The sequence below is a fragment of the Pipistrellus hanaki genome (genome assembly GCF_964339955.1).
Source record: "Pipistrellus hanaki genome assembly, chromosome: 5".
Lineage (NCBI taxonomy): Eukaryota > Metazoa > Chordata > Mammalia > Chiroptera > Vespertilionidae > Pipistrellus > Pipistrellus hanaki.
In genome coordinates, this window is record NC_140507.1 from 30,835,456 (window position 1) to 30,851,169 (window position 15,714).

The 15,714-nt window shown below is 48.6% G+C and overlaps 1 protein-coding gene across 1 annotated transcript in view; it reads left to right on the plus strand.

Moving 5' to 3' along the window:
• FSTL4 (follistatin like 4) overlaps window positions 1-15,714 on the plus strand; it is a 518,038-nt gene that overhangs the window by 16,116 nt on the left and 486,208 nt on the right. The window contains exon 2 of the mRNA XM_084886586.1: window positions 8,244-8,400. The gene's annotated coding sequence lies outside the window, so the exon portion shown is untranslated. The remainder of the gene's footprint in view (window positions 1-8,243; window positions 8,401-15,714) is intronic.

The following is a 15,714-nucleotide window of genomic DNA, read 5'->3' on the forward strand; positions in this document are numbered from 1 at the left end:
GTAGGAGCCACTGAGGAATGGCATCCGTTGCCCAGGCTGGCACCAGTGTTGTTCTCCAGAGCCCAGGGAGAGCCTGGGGGCTTCCTGGGGAGGAGACTGGGAGGCACAGGTGGCTTAGCTTCTGGGCATCTACCTGGTCAGAGGGGGTAACAGCCAGAGGGGCAGAGCTTTGGGGGCCTTGGACCCTGGAGCACAGAGAGGAAAGAAAGGATGGACTTCCTCAAGCAGGGCTCCTCTGGGCCCGGGTCTGCTGTGCTGAAGCCCATGGTCAGGCCAAGAGCACATGTGCAGGGCAAGCCAGGGTCCAGGAGGTGGTGCGGAGAACGGGTAGAGGCGATCGGAGGGCAGGGTCAGGGCAGTCCAGCCGCGTCAGCGAAGCCTGGGCATCACTTCACGACCAAGCTTTCGGAGCGGAGCGTACCCGTGGGGGAAGGGCCTTCCGCGAACACGGTACACGACACTGAAGAGACATCGCAGGGGCCAAAGCCCCGTCAGCTGCACGGGCTGAAGTGCTGGGGGAGCTTGAGGAAGGAGTCAGGTGAGAGGGAGGTTTAGAGGAGGTGATTTCTGGAACCTGCCCTCTCATTGATATTTTGCTGGGAAACTGTGCTCCTCCTTGTGTTGCAAAAAGAGAATAATAATAAACACATCCCCAAAGAGCACCGCCTGGGACTGACAATGCACCCACGTCAGGGGCCTCTGAACGCCGCGTAAGGCCCGAAGAGGGCCCGGGACCTGCGGCGGCCTCGCAGGCAGGCCATACGCGCTGGCTTTAGGGAGGTGCCCCAGGGAGTCTGGCTTTGATGTCTCTAAACTTAACATCAAACCTTCAAGGCTGTCCCCGAGGCTTCCAGCAGCAAACGGTGCCCGGTCCTGTCACTTATGCTCCCAGCCTCGGAGTCAGGCCTCCTGCACCGAGGGCCCTGTGGGGGGCCGTGGGGATTGGGAAAACCAGGAGGCCCCCAGGGGCGTCAACCTGGACCTTCCTTCAGGCCCCGGCTGAGGGGGCTTGGGAGACAGACTGTGCTGGCTGAGGTTTAATTGCTCTGGAAAAACATGGTGCAGAGTCTCCCATGGGAGATGCAGACATTTAGACCCTTCTCAGCCGTCGCCGTGTTTGAAAGCGCCCGTCCCACCGCCAGCAAGACCGTAAGTGGTGTCGTTTGAAGGAGTTGTGCGACGGGGCTGCTTATTAATCTGGCATTAGTTACGGCAGTTAGGCTCTTAGAGATAATGAAATGTAAATGTATCTCCGGAACACACCACGTTCCCTGAAACTGAACATTCATGAAGAAAAATGGTTGCGGTAGATCATGGGGAATATGAAGTGCATGGATTTACAGGCAGCACAGACGGCCATGCAGATGCTGGGTGAGGCCAGGAGCCACGCCTCGGCCAGCGGGACAGGGAGCGGCGGACCTTCTGTCCACAGAGCCAAACCAGCCAGGACCATGCCAGGGTTTTAAACGGGGGAATTACAAGAGCCGATCTTTCTTCCCACAAATGATTCTTCAGTCTCCAAGGCACTTTAGCCAATTTAGAGCTGAGGTCAGCAACAGGGCAGAGAGAGATAAAAGAGAGACAAAACCAAGGGGAGTGACACAGAAGCATTGAACAACAACAAAACAACGGGAAATACTTTGAGGTAGGTGTGTGGAAATGGCTTTCTTAAGACAAAGAGAAAGCTTCCTGGTGCTACTTGTGGAAATCACCTAGCTATCTACTACTCTCTTACACTATTTATTTTTTCCCTTTGTCTATCAGGAACAGTGACAATGCTATTCTTTGATGTCCCTCTATCATTCATTAAACTTTCCTCACAGTTATTTTTAACTCTGCCTTATCAATGTACTTCTCCATTTTACAGTAGCTTCTTGGTATTTTCAATGAAGATGCAAATACATATCAGACGTTTTCTGACAGTACCTTTTAAAGGCTGTCTTGCCCTGGCCAGTGTGGCTCAGCTGGTTGAGCCTCTCCCCATGCACTGAGAGGTAGCTGGTTTGATTCCTGGTCAGGGCATGTGCCCTGGCTTTGGGCTGGATTCCCAGCAGGGGGCATGCAGGAGGCAGCTGATCCATGTTTCTCTCCCCATTTCTTCCTCTGTCTCTAAAAATCAGTAAACACACACTTTAAAACAATGGCTGTCTTTAAGAAACATACAGACCTACTTCAGAGATTTGCTGATTCTGTTCTAGACCACCCCAATAAAATGAATATTGCAATAAAGCATGCATGTCACATAAATGTTTTGGTTTCCCAGTGCATGTAAAAGTTATGTGTACCACGATGCTGTCTATTGAGTGTGCAATAGCATTACACCTAAAAAACAATGGATGTGCCTTAATTCTAAATTCTTTATTGCTAACAAATGCTAACCACCCTCCGAGTCTTCACCGAGTCATAATCTTTTTGCTGGTGGAGGATCTTGCCTCCACGTTGATGGCTCCTGACTGATCAGGGTGGTGGCTAGTGAAGGCTGGGGTGGCTGTAGCAATTTCTTAAAATAACACAACAATGAAATTTGCCACATCGATTGGCCCTTCCTTTTCGAGAACGATTTCTCTGTAGCACACAATGCTGTTTGATAGCATTTTATCCACAGTAGAACTTCTTTCAAAATTGGAATCAATCCTTTCAAACCCTGCCACTGCTGGAAAAAATAATTCTTCGGTGAGGGGAGATTCAGGACATGTCACACGGAAGGTGGGGCAGGTCCCAGAGTGGCAAGTGGGATGTGAGACCAGCCAGTGCTGGACCTGTGTGTGTGTGTGTGTGTGTGTGTGTGTGTGCATGCGTGTAAGTGTTGCTTCTGAGACAGGACAGTCGGTGAATGCATTAGGCAAGGCCATGAGCATTTGTCTCTGAGGGAACTGTAGCCCGGCCATGGCTTATGTGAAAGATTACAGCCCCGGGGAAGGAAGCACATGGATTAGCATTGACCTGTGGTTTATGAGTCCCAGGACCTCTGCCCCTTAGAGGGGAATGACTCTCTGTAGCATGGACAGATGGGCCCCTTTGTATTAAAAAGGAAAAGGCTACAAGGCGTGGCGTGGTGGGGGCCATGCACTGAAAGCAGGAGGAGAGCGGGACCGAGGCAGCATCCAGTCCTGCCCTAGGCTGGGCTCTTTGGCGGGGACATTTCCTTTGGTGCATTATTTTATCAAGCCAAGGGAAAAGCCAGGGTCTGAGGCAGTGACTAGAGTGGGTGGAGAACTGGGAACGTACAGCACACTTTTCACAGAAAATAAAAATATACCGATAGACTAGTTGGAGAGGTGAGAGGAAGTGAACTCATCAGCTGTAAGAAAGTGGAAGTCCGGGAGTGCTTCCTGGAGGAGGCGGGCCTTGAGTTGGACTCTATGACTGTCAGGATGATGATCCTTTAAAGCCCTGGAAGTCCCAACAGAGATCTGGCCTGGGGGAAAGCTCCCACTTACATGAGATCCTCCATGAACCAAAGTTAAGATGACACCCTCGGACCAAGTCCAGACTTCTCGTTCTGCCCACCAAACTTTGGGGCAGCGGTTCCCCCTCTGTAGGCTCTAGAGTCCCACATGGATGGAGAGGCGTAGAGGCAGGGGTCTGCGGGAGAGTGGAGCTAGAGGTGTTTGTGATGGCATTTCTCATGAGCAGGGAAATGTCAACTATCTTGTCAAGTGTGGAGGCGGGGGTGGATAATTTTATATGGCCTGCGAATGATGTGATAAATATCCAAATGGCCCTTGGCAGCAAAAAGGTTCCCCACCCCTGCTCTAGACCAAGTCTGCGTCTGGTCAGGGAGCAAGTCTCACTCATCGCTGTATGTCCAGTGCGTAGCATGTTAGGTGACCAACCATCCTGCTTTGCCTGGAACTGATGAGACTCCCAGGATGTAGGACTTTCAGAGCTAAACTGGGTCACCTTGCCAGCATGGTGCCTGGCACCGGGCTGGTGCCTAACAGGGGTTGGTGGTTATGTCTCCTGTATGTGAAGAATATACGGACTGGGGCAGTCCAAGTGGTGTGTGCAGAGCTTTAAAAATATCCTTATCCAAGGATATGTTTTTATTTACTTTTTTAGAGAGAGAGGAAGTGGGGGTGGAGAGAGAGAGAACATCGACGTGATTGAGAAACACTGATCCGTTGCCTCCTCTATGAACTGACTGGGGATCAAACCTGAAACCTAGGTATGTGCCCTGACTTGGAATCGAACCTGCAACCTTTTGGTGTATGAAACGATGCTCCAACCAGCTGACCTTCCCAGCCAGGGCTGTGCAGGGATTTGTGCGAGATAAGCCTGGTGCTGTGAGGAGAGGACTGAAGGTGTGGAGCCACCTGGTAGGGAGCCATTGGGAATATAGGTCCCTGCAGAGTTTCTCCAGGGAGTCCTGGGCATTCCTGTGCTGGAATGCCTGTGGGGGGCCCCTCGAGGCCTGCTCCTGGGAGGCCTGGCCCTTCTGCCCTCCCGAGAGCAGCCTGCCCCTCCGGGCTGCAGCCAGCACCTGCCGGGCCCAAGGCTTGTTCCTGAAACCAGCACAGAGAAAGCCTGCGGGAGCCCACAGCCACCTTCCCCCCGTTTGAATATTCTGAATGGAGCCCATTGCTTAAATTGAAGGTATTATGCTCTAATGATTGTTATAATTAAAAATATTATCATCTGAAAGAGAGCAGAACATGGGAAACCATGGCAAAGGCTTTTAAAGCGTTTCAAGCGTGTTTTTGAACCAGATAAAAGAGGCTTTGTGTGCAGCGTTTTAAAGGAGGGCGTCTGAGTGGGCACCTGTAGGCGCCGAAATGCGGCTCCAGCTCCAGCGGGACGGGAGCCGGTTCCCAGGGACGTGGGTGGCGGCAGAGGGTGGCAGCTGCCTGCTGGCTGGCCCGGACCCGAGAGGCAGCCCGTGGACAACGTGGGCAGAGGAGGAGCTCGCTCTGAGGGCCCAGGCCAGGCTGGGATCTGACAGAGGAGCCTTGTTCTGAACGTGGGGCCGATGGACACTGGCGGATTGCGTTCCCGGAGGAGCAGTCTGGCTGTTGGGAGAAGGGAGGGCGGTGTGTGGCACCTCCAGGGGGTGGGTGTGGAGCTGGAGGCACAGCTGAGAGGAGTGGGCACAGCCAGGAACACTCTCTAGTCGTTACCCCACACTCCTCTGCTTCCCCTCCCCACATGGCACAGGAGAGAAACTGAGGCTGGGGGGTGGGAAGGGATTGGCCGGCTCCTGACCCCCACTCCAGGTGCTTCACCCTGGGCTTCTTCCGTGTCTGGTGAGGGTGGCCATGCTTGGTGGGCAGTTTCCTGGGTCGGTGCCGTGTGTGCCAGCTCTTGACTTGGATGGGCACTTTGTTATATTCTCAGCTTGATTTGCCTTATTTTTTTCCTTTTGGTTAAAAAAAAATCCCATAATACATGAAATTGTTCTTGTTAAGGAATTACGGAATTAAACATTATGGACAATAATAAATAACACACAAAGCACTGATCTTAGTGGTGTATGTCTGTGTATTTATGCATATCCTACATTAAATCCTCGTACAAGCCTTGGAGGGAGTATCATCATCTCCGTTGTATAGAGGAGAAAACGGAGAGCCAGGCCAGAGGCCGCCTGTCTGTCAGGGCCAGGCTGGCTGGTCCAGAGCCCGAGCATTTGATTCTCATGGAGAAAGGGGCGGTCCTCTCCAGTCTTGCTCCCTCCCCCCCATCCTGAAGGAAGGACCACAGTGACTGCTGATGTGTCTTTTTTCAGACAAGTCTCGTGATTTGACACATATGCACTGAGTTTTGTGGGTGTTTTCAAACATAAATAGTATCGTTTTGGATTTATTGTTTGCAAATTGCTTCCTTCATTGACTAATACATCCTGGAGACATTTTCATGCCAACACCTTACTTTTAAAAAAATGTTGTGTATCTCCTGTTTTTATTTTATTTTTTATCACCAAATATATATGAGTGCCATAGGCTAAATGCTTGTGTTTCCCCAACATTCCTATGTTGCAGCCTAATCCCCATGGTGGTTAGGAGCTGGGGCTCTCAGGGGGTCATTAGGTGATGAGAACGGAGCTTCACGAATGGGATTAGGGCCCGGTGAGATCCCAGAGAGCTCCCTCCCGTCCCCCAGGTGAGGGCACAGCGAGTCCTCTGTAGATCAGGAAGGGCCCTCCCGGCACCACGCCGGCTGGCACCGTGATCCTGGACTCCCGCCTCCGGAACTGTGAGAGATGTGTTGCCGATAAGCCACACGGTGGTAGTTCTGTCACAGCAGCCCAAACATCCTAAGACCGCTAATCATGAAGATGTAAATGAAAGATAGCAGATGCAGCTTTCCCACCGCACAGTCTGGCAGATCTTAGACAGATCGCTGTGATCACATGTGGGCAGGGGTGAGGGGCCTGGGGGGCCTAGGGAAGGTGGAAGTGACCTGTTCCGTTCGTTGTTCTATGCTCCCAGCTCCCAGACAGCAATTGCTTTCAATGTTTAAACCAGTGTTTCTTCCATTTCTTCTATTTTATCCATATTTCTAAACTACTTGATTAAACTGAAATTTTTTTGATTTTTTAAAAAAACTTTTAATATGATCCACTGACTTTTTTGTGTGTGTGTGAAAGGGAAGAGATTTTTTTTTTTTAATCTGCATGGCATCCTCCTCCACCGTCTATCACCAGCTTCCCTTCCCTATCCATCTGAGAATGGTAATCTTCATTCTGGGTCAAATTAATATTCAGTGTTTACATTAACATGACTATGTAGCTATTATTCACAGAGATTCACATATGGAACCACACTTACCACTTGGAATATATTCCAAGACCCCCAGTGGATGCTGAAAACCATGGATAGAACTGAATTATAGAATTTGCTATTTTTCCCTATAGTTACATACCTCTGATAAAGTTTAATTTATGTTAGGTACAGTAAGGGCTTCACAATCCTCCTATATAATAAAAAGGTAATATGCAAATTGACCATTACTCCAACATACAAGGTGGCCATTCCCATGTGGACACAAGATGGCTGTCACAAGATGGCCTTCAGGGGAGGGCAGTTGGGGGGCGACCAGGCCTGTAGGGGAGGACAGCTGGGGGGGAACCAGGCCTTCAGGGGAGGGCAGTTGGGGGAGACCAGGCCTGCAGGGGAGGGCAGTTGGGGGGGGACCAGGCTGGCAGGGGAGGGCAGTTAGGGGCAATTGGGCTGGCAGGGGAGCACTTAGCATCAATCAGGTTGGCAGAGGAGTAGTTAGGGGGTGATCAGGCTGGCAGGAAAAAGCAGTTAGGGGCAATCAGGCAGGCAGGCAGGAGAGCGGTTGGGAGCCAGCAGTCCTGGATTGTGAGAAGGCAGTCGGACATCCCTCAAGGGGTCCCAGATGGAGATGGTGCAGGCTGGGTTGAGGGATACCCCGCTCCCCCATGCATGGATTTTGTGCACCAGTCTTTTAGTAACTAATAATAAAATGGAATAATTGCAACAATATATTGTAATAAATATCATGTGGATAACTCCCCCCCCCCCCTCTCTCTCTCTCTCTCTCTCTCTCTCTCTCTCTCTCTCTCTCTCCATCTGATAACCAAGATGGTTACTAAGTGACTAATTGGGAGGTAGCAAGTCAGTAGCAGACAGTGTGGATAGTGTGGCCATGTTGGATAAAGAGATGACTACATCATCCTGGGTGGGATGGAGCAGGAGAGTGTCAGATATCATCACATTATTTGGAATTTTCCATTTAATATTTTCAGACTATGTTTGGCCACAGTCTGAAACCTCAGAATGCAGAACTGTGGACAAGGGCAGGGGGGACGACTGTACTACGATTATAGTGTCTTGTACAACTTTTAATTTTCCCAGGAGTTAACAACTGCCCCTTTCTTTTCCTTTGTTTTGTTTTTTATATGAACCAGTTACAAATTATTTCCCAAGCTCCTCAACAGACTGAAAACCTGTTGTTGGGCGATTGCGTCGTGCATTTCCATGAATCTAGATGGTATAGCCTACTACGGAACTGTGCGTGCTATACTTTATTCCACCGGCAGCACGGTGGGTTTGCGAACACCAGCATCACCACAAACACGCGAGTACTGCCTTACTCTATGACTTTCATGACCGCTAGACGCGCTAGGCGGATAGATAGGAACTTTTCAGCTCCGATGGACTCCCATGGGACCGCTGCTGTCTGTGGGGTCTGCCATTGACCGACGTAGGTTATGCAGAGTGGGACGGTATTTCACCTCCATCCAGTGACGGACTTGTTTTGTTTGTTTGTTTATTTTGCAGAGAGCCCCTCTGAGCCTCCAGCCTGTGGGTCCTGCCTAGACTGTTGCCCCCTGCAATCAGCATCCACATTCTTACTTCCAGGGCAGCCCGCTTCACCCTCCTCCATGGCTTCTCTTCTTTCGGGGGAACTAACTTCCTGAGAAAAGGTGACCGGGAGGTATGTTTTTTGAGGTCCTGTTTATCTGAAAATGTCTTTATTCTAGCCTCACATTTGATGGATAGAGTGGCTGACTCTAGATTGGAAATCATTTCCCCCCAGAGTTTTGAAGGCATTGTTCTATTGTCTTCCAGCTCCCATTGTTGATACATCACATACCTTGTAGATTCTGGGGGTTGTATGTGACCTGCATTTACTTTGGAAGTTTTTAGAATTTCTCTCCCTTCCTTTCTTCCTCCCTCCCTCCCTCACACCCTTCCTTTCTTTTTTTTTTCTCATTAATCCTCACATGAGGATATTTTTTTCATTGAATTTTAGAAAGAGTGGAAAGCAAATGTGAGAGTGGAAGGGAGGCAGTGGCAGTGGCAGTGGCAGGGGGTGGGGGGTGGGAAGAGAGACACATTGATTGGTTGCGTCCTGCAACCCAGGTATGTGCTCTTGATCAGAGATTGACTCAGACCCTCTGGTGCACAGGCTGATGCTCTAACCACTGAGCAAACACTTGCCAGGGCTCCATTTCTTTCTTTTAAAAAATATTTTTATTGACTTTTTTTAGAGAGAGAGGAAAGGAGAGGGAGAGAGAAAAAGAAACATTGCTGTGAGAATGGATCATGGATCGCTGTCTCCTGCACGCCTCCTACTGGAGATTGAGCCTGTAACCCTGTGCCCTGACCAGGAATTTAATCAGCAACCTTTTCCTGCGTGGGATAATGCTCAACCAACTGAACCACACTGGCCAGGGCTTCTCTCCACTTCTTTATTCTACATTTCATGATGATGTGTCTTGGGATGGTTTAAAAGATTGAAAATAAACTTTTATTATTTTTAAAAAAAGTTTTATTCATGATACGACACTTGGGAGATTGGTTAAATCTTCCAAGAGAATGGAATACATTCTCTTGAGCTTTGGAGCAGTATTTTGTATAATTTTTTGATAATTGCATCTCTCTGTTTTCTTTATTTTCTTTCCTAGAACTCTTATCAGTTGAATAATGGACCAGGTTAATCCTTGAATTTTCTTATCTTGTTATTTTCTAATTTTCTATTTGTAATGGAGATTTCTTCTACTTTATTTTTCAAATATTCTTTTGATTTAAAAAATATTTCTGCTATCATATTTTTTTTATTTCCAAGAGTTTTTTTTTTTCTTTTTTCCCCTTCTTCTGGTTTTCTGAATATTCATTTGTATAGCTCCCTTGGTCTTATTTCATAAAATGCAGTATCTTTTATTTTTTCTGAGGGTATTAAAATACATTATGTAAATATATATTTTCTGTGTTTTCTGCAATCTCTCTATTTGCTTTGGAATTTTTTTAGTTCTGGCTTCCTCTGATCTTTCATCAGAGGCTGTCGGAGACGTTTCTCCAAATGTTGGTGTCTCTGGCTTTCCACGCCTCTAGGCGGGAGGCCTGAGGTTCCCCTTGGGCAGCTCTGCGTGGGCGAGGCGTGCTGACCACTGGGCTCCAGTGTGGGGTGCTTGGTGAGGTGAGTTGGCTGTTTCCATGCTCAGCGATGTCTGCCGTCTTTGAGTCCAGAACCTTGTTGACCCAGACTTAGCAGAATTACCTCCCATCCTCTTCTGGGTGAGGGTGGGTGGTCATGTTGCTAGGAGCTGGGACAGCGTTCCTGTCCTCAGGTGGACTTTCCACAGACCCTCCTGTGGTTAGCCCCCTGTGCCTCTGAGGCATTTGCTGCCTCCTCAGTGCCGGGCCTTTCGGGGTTCTGAACAGGCTTGCTCATCCGAACGACGGCTTATGTTTCAGCTTTCTGTGGTCTGCTAAGCTCGCTGACGCTTGCACATTTGCTTTCCAGCATCCAAACCATTGCTGTTATCTGTCATCTTCTCTTTATCTGTGTGGCCTTCTGTCACTTCAGACCTTTACTGTTATTTTAATGGAGCTTTCCTTTTTTTTGGGGGGGGGGGAGGAGCAGATATAATTGATTGTGTCAGTCCTCGGTGATACCCTGAACTCCTGTATTTCTTCTTCTTCTTCTTTTTAAAAATATTTTTATTGATTTCAGAGGAAGGAAGAGGGAGAGATAGAAACATCAATGATGAGACAGAATTATTGATCGGCTGCTTCCTGCACATCCCTTACTGGGGATTGAGCCCGCAACCCTGGCATGTGCCCTGACTGGGAATTGAACTGTGACCTCCTGGTGCCTAGATTGATGCTCAACCACTGAGCCTTGCTGGCCAGGCACCCTGTATTTCCTCTTTATAATGGAAGCATGAGTAGAAGCACAGCTTGTCTGTTTATGTGTCCTCACAAGGACACTTTTAGGAGTCCCTGTTCTTATGTGACCTCGCTGGCATGATATTGTATGTGAGTAACAGAAAACCCAACCCAGATGGCTTACACAGTAACGAGGTTTACCTCATCTAACAAGAAGTTCTTAGGGCAGCTCTGGTTTGGTTAATGCAACAGCTGAACAATGGAGTTGACGGCACAAGTATCTTCCATTTCCCACTCCGCCTTCGTGCCCTTCATGGCCACAAAGTGGCTGCTGTGGCTCCATCTGGCCTTCGTGTCTCTGCATGTAAATGTCCACAAGCAGAAAACACCCCTTGGTTGTTTTATTCTCTCAAAATGTATAATTGTGTCAGTCCATTTGGGTGGCTATAACAAAATACCACAGATTGGGTGGCTTATAAACATTTATTTCTCACTGTTCTGGAGCCTGGAAAGTCCAGAATCATCCTGCCAGCAGACTCCGTGTTTGGTGCGGGCTCTGGTTCATAGGCTGTGGTCTTTTAGATGATTCCTCACATGCCTGAGGGGGGGAGGGATCTCTGGGGCCTCTTTTATAAGAACATTAATTCTGCTCCTGGGGGCTCTGCCCTTATATCCTAATCCCCCCAGAAGCTGTACTTCCCTCACCATCACCTTAGGGGTTAGGATTACTACTTAAGAATTTTTTAGGGGGACACAAACATTCAGACCAAATTGAATATGTGTTACATCCACAAGTTTGTTAATTTAAAACACTTAAAAGATATACAATAAAAATTATTATTATTTTTATTATTATTATTATTATTATTATCCTTTATTCTTATTAATAGGACTTTCTTGTTTATGCTTCTAGGATCTCTTTGTATAAAAGGGCATATTACAAGCAAATATGAATGTATAATTTTAGCTACTCCACTCTCATTTTCCCTAAATAATAGCCAACTCTAGGCATTTTTGATACTGCTTTTTTTTTTTCACCTTGCAAAATATTTGGTACATAAAGTGCATCCTTAATATTGTGTTATAGCTATATAATATATTATACAAAGGTTGGCAAAAGTAGGTTTATAGTGTGAGTACATGAAATACAGCATTTATTCTTGTATTATTGATTAATTAATTATTGTATTTTCCATGCAAACAACTGTAAATATACTTTTGCTCAACCCTGTATGCACATAACCTAATTTGCTTAACCAGCCATCTTTTAAAAACATATTTTTATTGATTTCAGAGAGGAAGGGAGAGGGAGAGAGAGAGAAACATCAATGATGAGAGACATTCATTGATCAGCTGCATCTGGCTCGCCCCCACTGGGGATTGAGCCCACAACCTGGGCATGTGTGACTGGGAATCGAGCTATGACCTCTGAGTTCATAGGTCGATGTTCAACCACTGAGTCACACCAGCCGGACTAACCAGTCATCTTTTGATGGGCATGTAGGTGTTTCTCATATTTGTGATTATAACAAATTCTGCAAATCTGTTAGTTTCCATATAGGATAAATTCCCAGAATTAGAAACGCTGGGGCAAAAGGATATGGATGTGTGGCTTTGACAGATGTTGCAAATTGCCCTCCCAGGGCTGGTACTATTTTATTCTCCCGTCAGCGATGTAAGAAGGGCCCACACCGCAGGGTATGTTCTCAGCCTTTTGGATCTGAAGGTGAAAATGGCCTTTGTGTCTCTGCTTTAAGAGCTTGGAAACCATTCCCAGGAGCTCCTCCAGCAGATGTGTTCTCCTGAGCAAGGTCTCCTTGCCAGAATTTTGTAATGTGGCCTTTCCTACGCCAGTCATTGCAAAGGAATGAAATGACTCTAATGGGTTTAAGTCTAATCCAGATTAGCATTCTGTGGTGGGGTGGGCGAGCCTTCCCTGGCAACAGACGGCGGGGTGAATGCTGTTGGGTAGGCACCAGTAGAGCTGGGGCCCCTTCCTGGTTCACGCCCCCGCCAGGTGGCTTGGCTTCTGACCTGTGCCTTCAAGGTTAGGCTGCATTTTGGCGTCCTTGTTCTTATGTGGTCAGTGCTGCTTGGCTGCCTGGGATGGAAGGATGGTCGGTGGTTGTTGAAGAGCCTGATCTCCGATCAGATTCAAGACATTGGTTGCATAAACCAGGCCAGAGAGGAACCTCGGCTTTAGAACCGGGCAGCCCTGGGTTCAAAGTCCACTCCCCCATGGACTAGCTATGAGACCACTTAGCTTCTCTAAGCCTCAGTTTTCTCAGTTATAAAATTGGGCCAGGAACGCCTGCTTCAGCAGCCAGGAGGTTGAGAGGGATGTATATCACCTGCCCAGCCAGGGCCTGGCCCCGAGGGAGTACTTGGCCAAGGACAGCCCTGACTCAGGTCTCTTGTCTCCCAGAGGCAGGGAAAAATTTCCACCAGCTCTGCCTGGGCCATGAGCTCCTAGGGCCTGGCAGGGGAGGGGTTCGATTGTCCCTGTGTTCCAGCACACAGCCAGAGGCTTAAAGAAGGCGCTTAATTTATGTTTGTTGGATGAATGAGAATAGCAATAAATTAACACAAAAGCTGCTGCTACCTATCCTAACAGTGTTTGGCTTTCTCGGCCTTGGCCATATCGAGGCAGAATTTCCCTTGATACAAATCTCTATCGAATCATTTATACACGCCATGCCTCCCCATGACACACACTGTTTATCTACGGCATCACCTCAGTATTGATTTATCAATGCCCATTTTGCACGAGGATCAATAGCTTAATTGCATCTCCGCCAACATGGGGATATGACCTGTCTGCCATGTAGGACACAGCCCTGAGTTCAGAGCCTGCTGCAGCCTTTGTTTCCTCCTTGTGAGTTTTCTAAGGTCCTGTTGGCATCCCAAGTGATCAGTCACCGTCACTGCCCTGGCAGAGTCAGACCTGGTGGCCGTGTTGGGAGTATGTGGGGAGGGAGAGTCACCGTGTGGGAAGAGCTGCTGGGAAGGTGTCCATAGCTGGTGTGGGATTCTCTCCTGGGGTGTCACTTGGTTTGCCTTGCCTCTTGGGTAACTTCTGTCGATTGGATATCTCAGAGCAAGGCCATGTTTTATCTTCTATGTATCCAAACGACCTGCCACACACATGGTAGGGCTTCAGTGAGGACCAGCCAAATGCTTGAGAATAAAACACATTTTCGCTTTTAATTTTTAAAATTTTTTATGGTGCATGTGGCCTGGGATGAGGTGGCGAGGCTCAGGCAGTAGATGGCGCTCCATCAAAGTCTGCGATCCACTTCTGGAAGGAAAGCTTCAGAATCCACCCAGCTTTAAAATGAAACAGAAAATGATGGTTTAGTATTTCCTACTTTCCAAGTCTTGAGATGCTATTGAAAAATCTTATTTTATAAATATTAAAATTGCACTCAATCAACTAACATGCTATCCATTTATAAAGCACCTACTAAGCACCAGGCATGGTATTAGTATATCCCTTCTGACGGAGTATTCCTCTTTATGTAACACGTCCCCTGTCTAATCTATCTGTATTACTTACCTTTTAGAGGAATACACTGAGTTGCTCTATTAAAAGAGGATAAAGATATTTAAAGTCTTTAATGGGAGAGGAATCACAAAGGAGTTTTTTTTTAAAGACTAACTTAGAATCGTGGAGAACGTTCAGCACATTATGCTAATTTTTTTCAGAGACTGAACAGCTTTGAGAGGGGAAAATCGGCCTATTCCCATCTTGTTGCAGAAGCCGGTAATCTATGTCTCATCAATGCTAACAAATATACCCCCTAATAGCAGTTTGTGCTTGTAACAGTGAAAAATGCTTCCCTGGAAAATATGGTTAGCACGTATATTATCGTACAGAGTACGCACTCGCTCAATGGAGGGTCCCAGTAAAAATATAATAGCAGATTGCAGCCGACGAGCTCTCTGTTTTTATGTTAGAAGCTTCATTATTTTGCAACGTTCGGAGAAGTTCTTTGAAACCACAGGCGCTGTGCACATCTAATTGCTGAAGCCCAGCCTGGGTATGGGTAGGGGATGGGGCTGCAGTCTGCCTGGTTCCCAGCTTTCTCTTTTCCATGCTGGGGAAGTTGGGGAGCTGGCAGAGTCTGTGTGTGGGTGTGGCATCACCTTCTCCAGGATGGGCAGAGTGGGGTGGCCCGGCTCAGCTCAGAGCCCATCCTCCCTGTTTGGTGGTTGGCTTCATCAGGACAGGGTTTCTGTTCCTGCTGTCGCCTCAGCACCTGGCACAGCACCTGGCACACCTGAAGGCCTTAGCCACCCTGGATGACCCAGGGGCTAACTCTCTAGGAGAAATAGCCAGAGAGGCAGGGTAAACAAGGCAGGGGCAAACCCCTCTGCGTGCCTGGCCACCCCTTGAGGCCGTGGGCAGGAAGGAGCCCAGACTCGGGCGGACCTGAGGGCAGGACTGGGGTCCTGGAGAGCCTTGTGTGAGGACAGAGGAGGGAGATCTGGGGAGGCGGGCCATGGCTTTTGGAGGAAGTGGGGCGGGACCTGGAGAGACATTCAGAGTGGGAGGGAAGGCGTTAGAAAGGCTCAGAAGCAGGCATGAGGTGAGGGTGTTAGGAGGCCAATGGGGGGGGGGGGTGGGCGCAGGGAAGAACCTGGCTTGGTGTGTCCTCAGGCTTCCAGACCCCAGGGACTCCTTGGCCCGAGGTCCCCCTTCCATTCTGTTTCCTTGGAGGAGAACTCGGGCCTTTCTCCTCCCAGAGGCCCCTTTCCCCTTTCAAAGGCTGTTCTCCATCGACAAGGTGAGGGGTCGAATCAGGGATGTCTCTTTAGGCTGTGAGGCCAACCAGAGCGGTTCTGTGGACGTGGTTCCCCTGGCCTGGGCATCGCTCCGAGGGTGGCTGTGTGTGCTGAGGGGGCGGGAGCTGCCCCGGGAGCTCAGTTCAGTGGAAGAAGCAGGAGCATCACATAGGCCCTGGCCATTGTGCCTCAGTGGTCGGAGAGTTGGCCTGAGCACCAAAGCGTCGTGGGTTTCTTTCTGGCCAAGGGCACACGCCTGGGTTTCAGATTCAGTCCCCAGCACTGGCTGGGGGTGGGGGACACATTGGGAGGCAACCCATTGATGTGTCTCTCTCATGTCTATGTTTCTCTC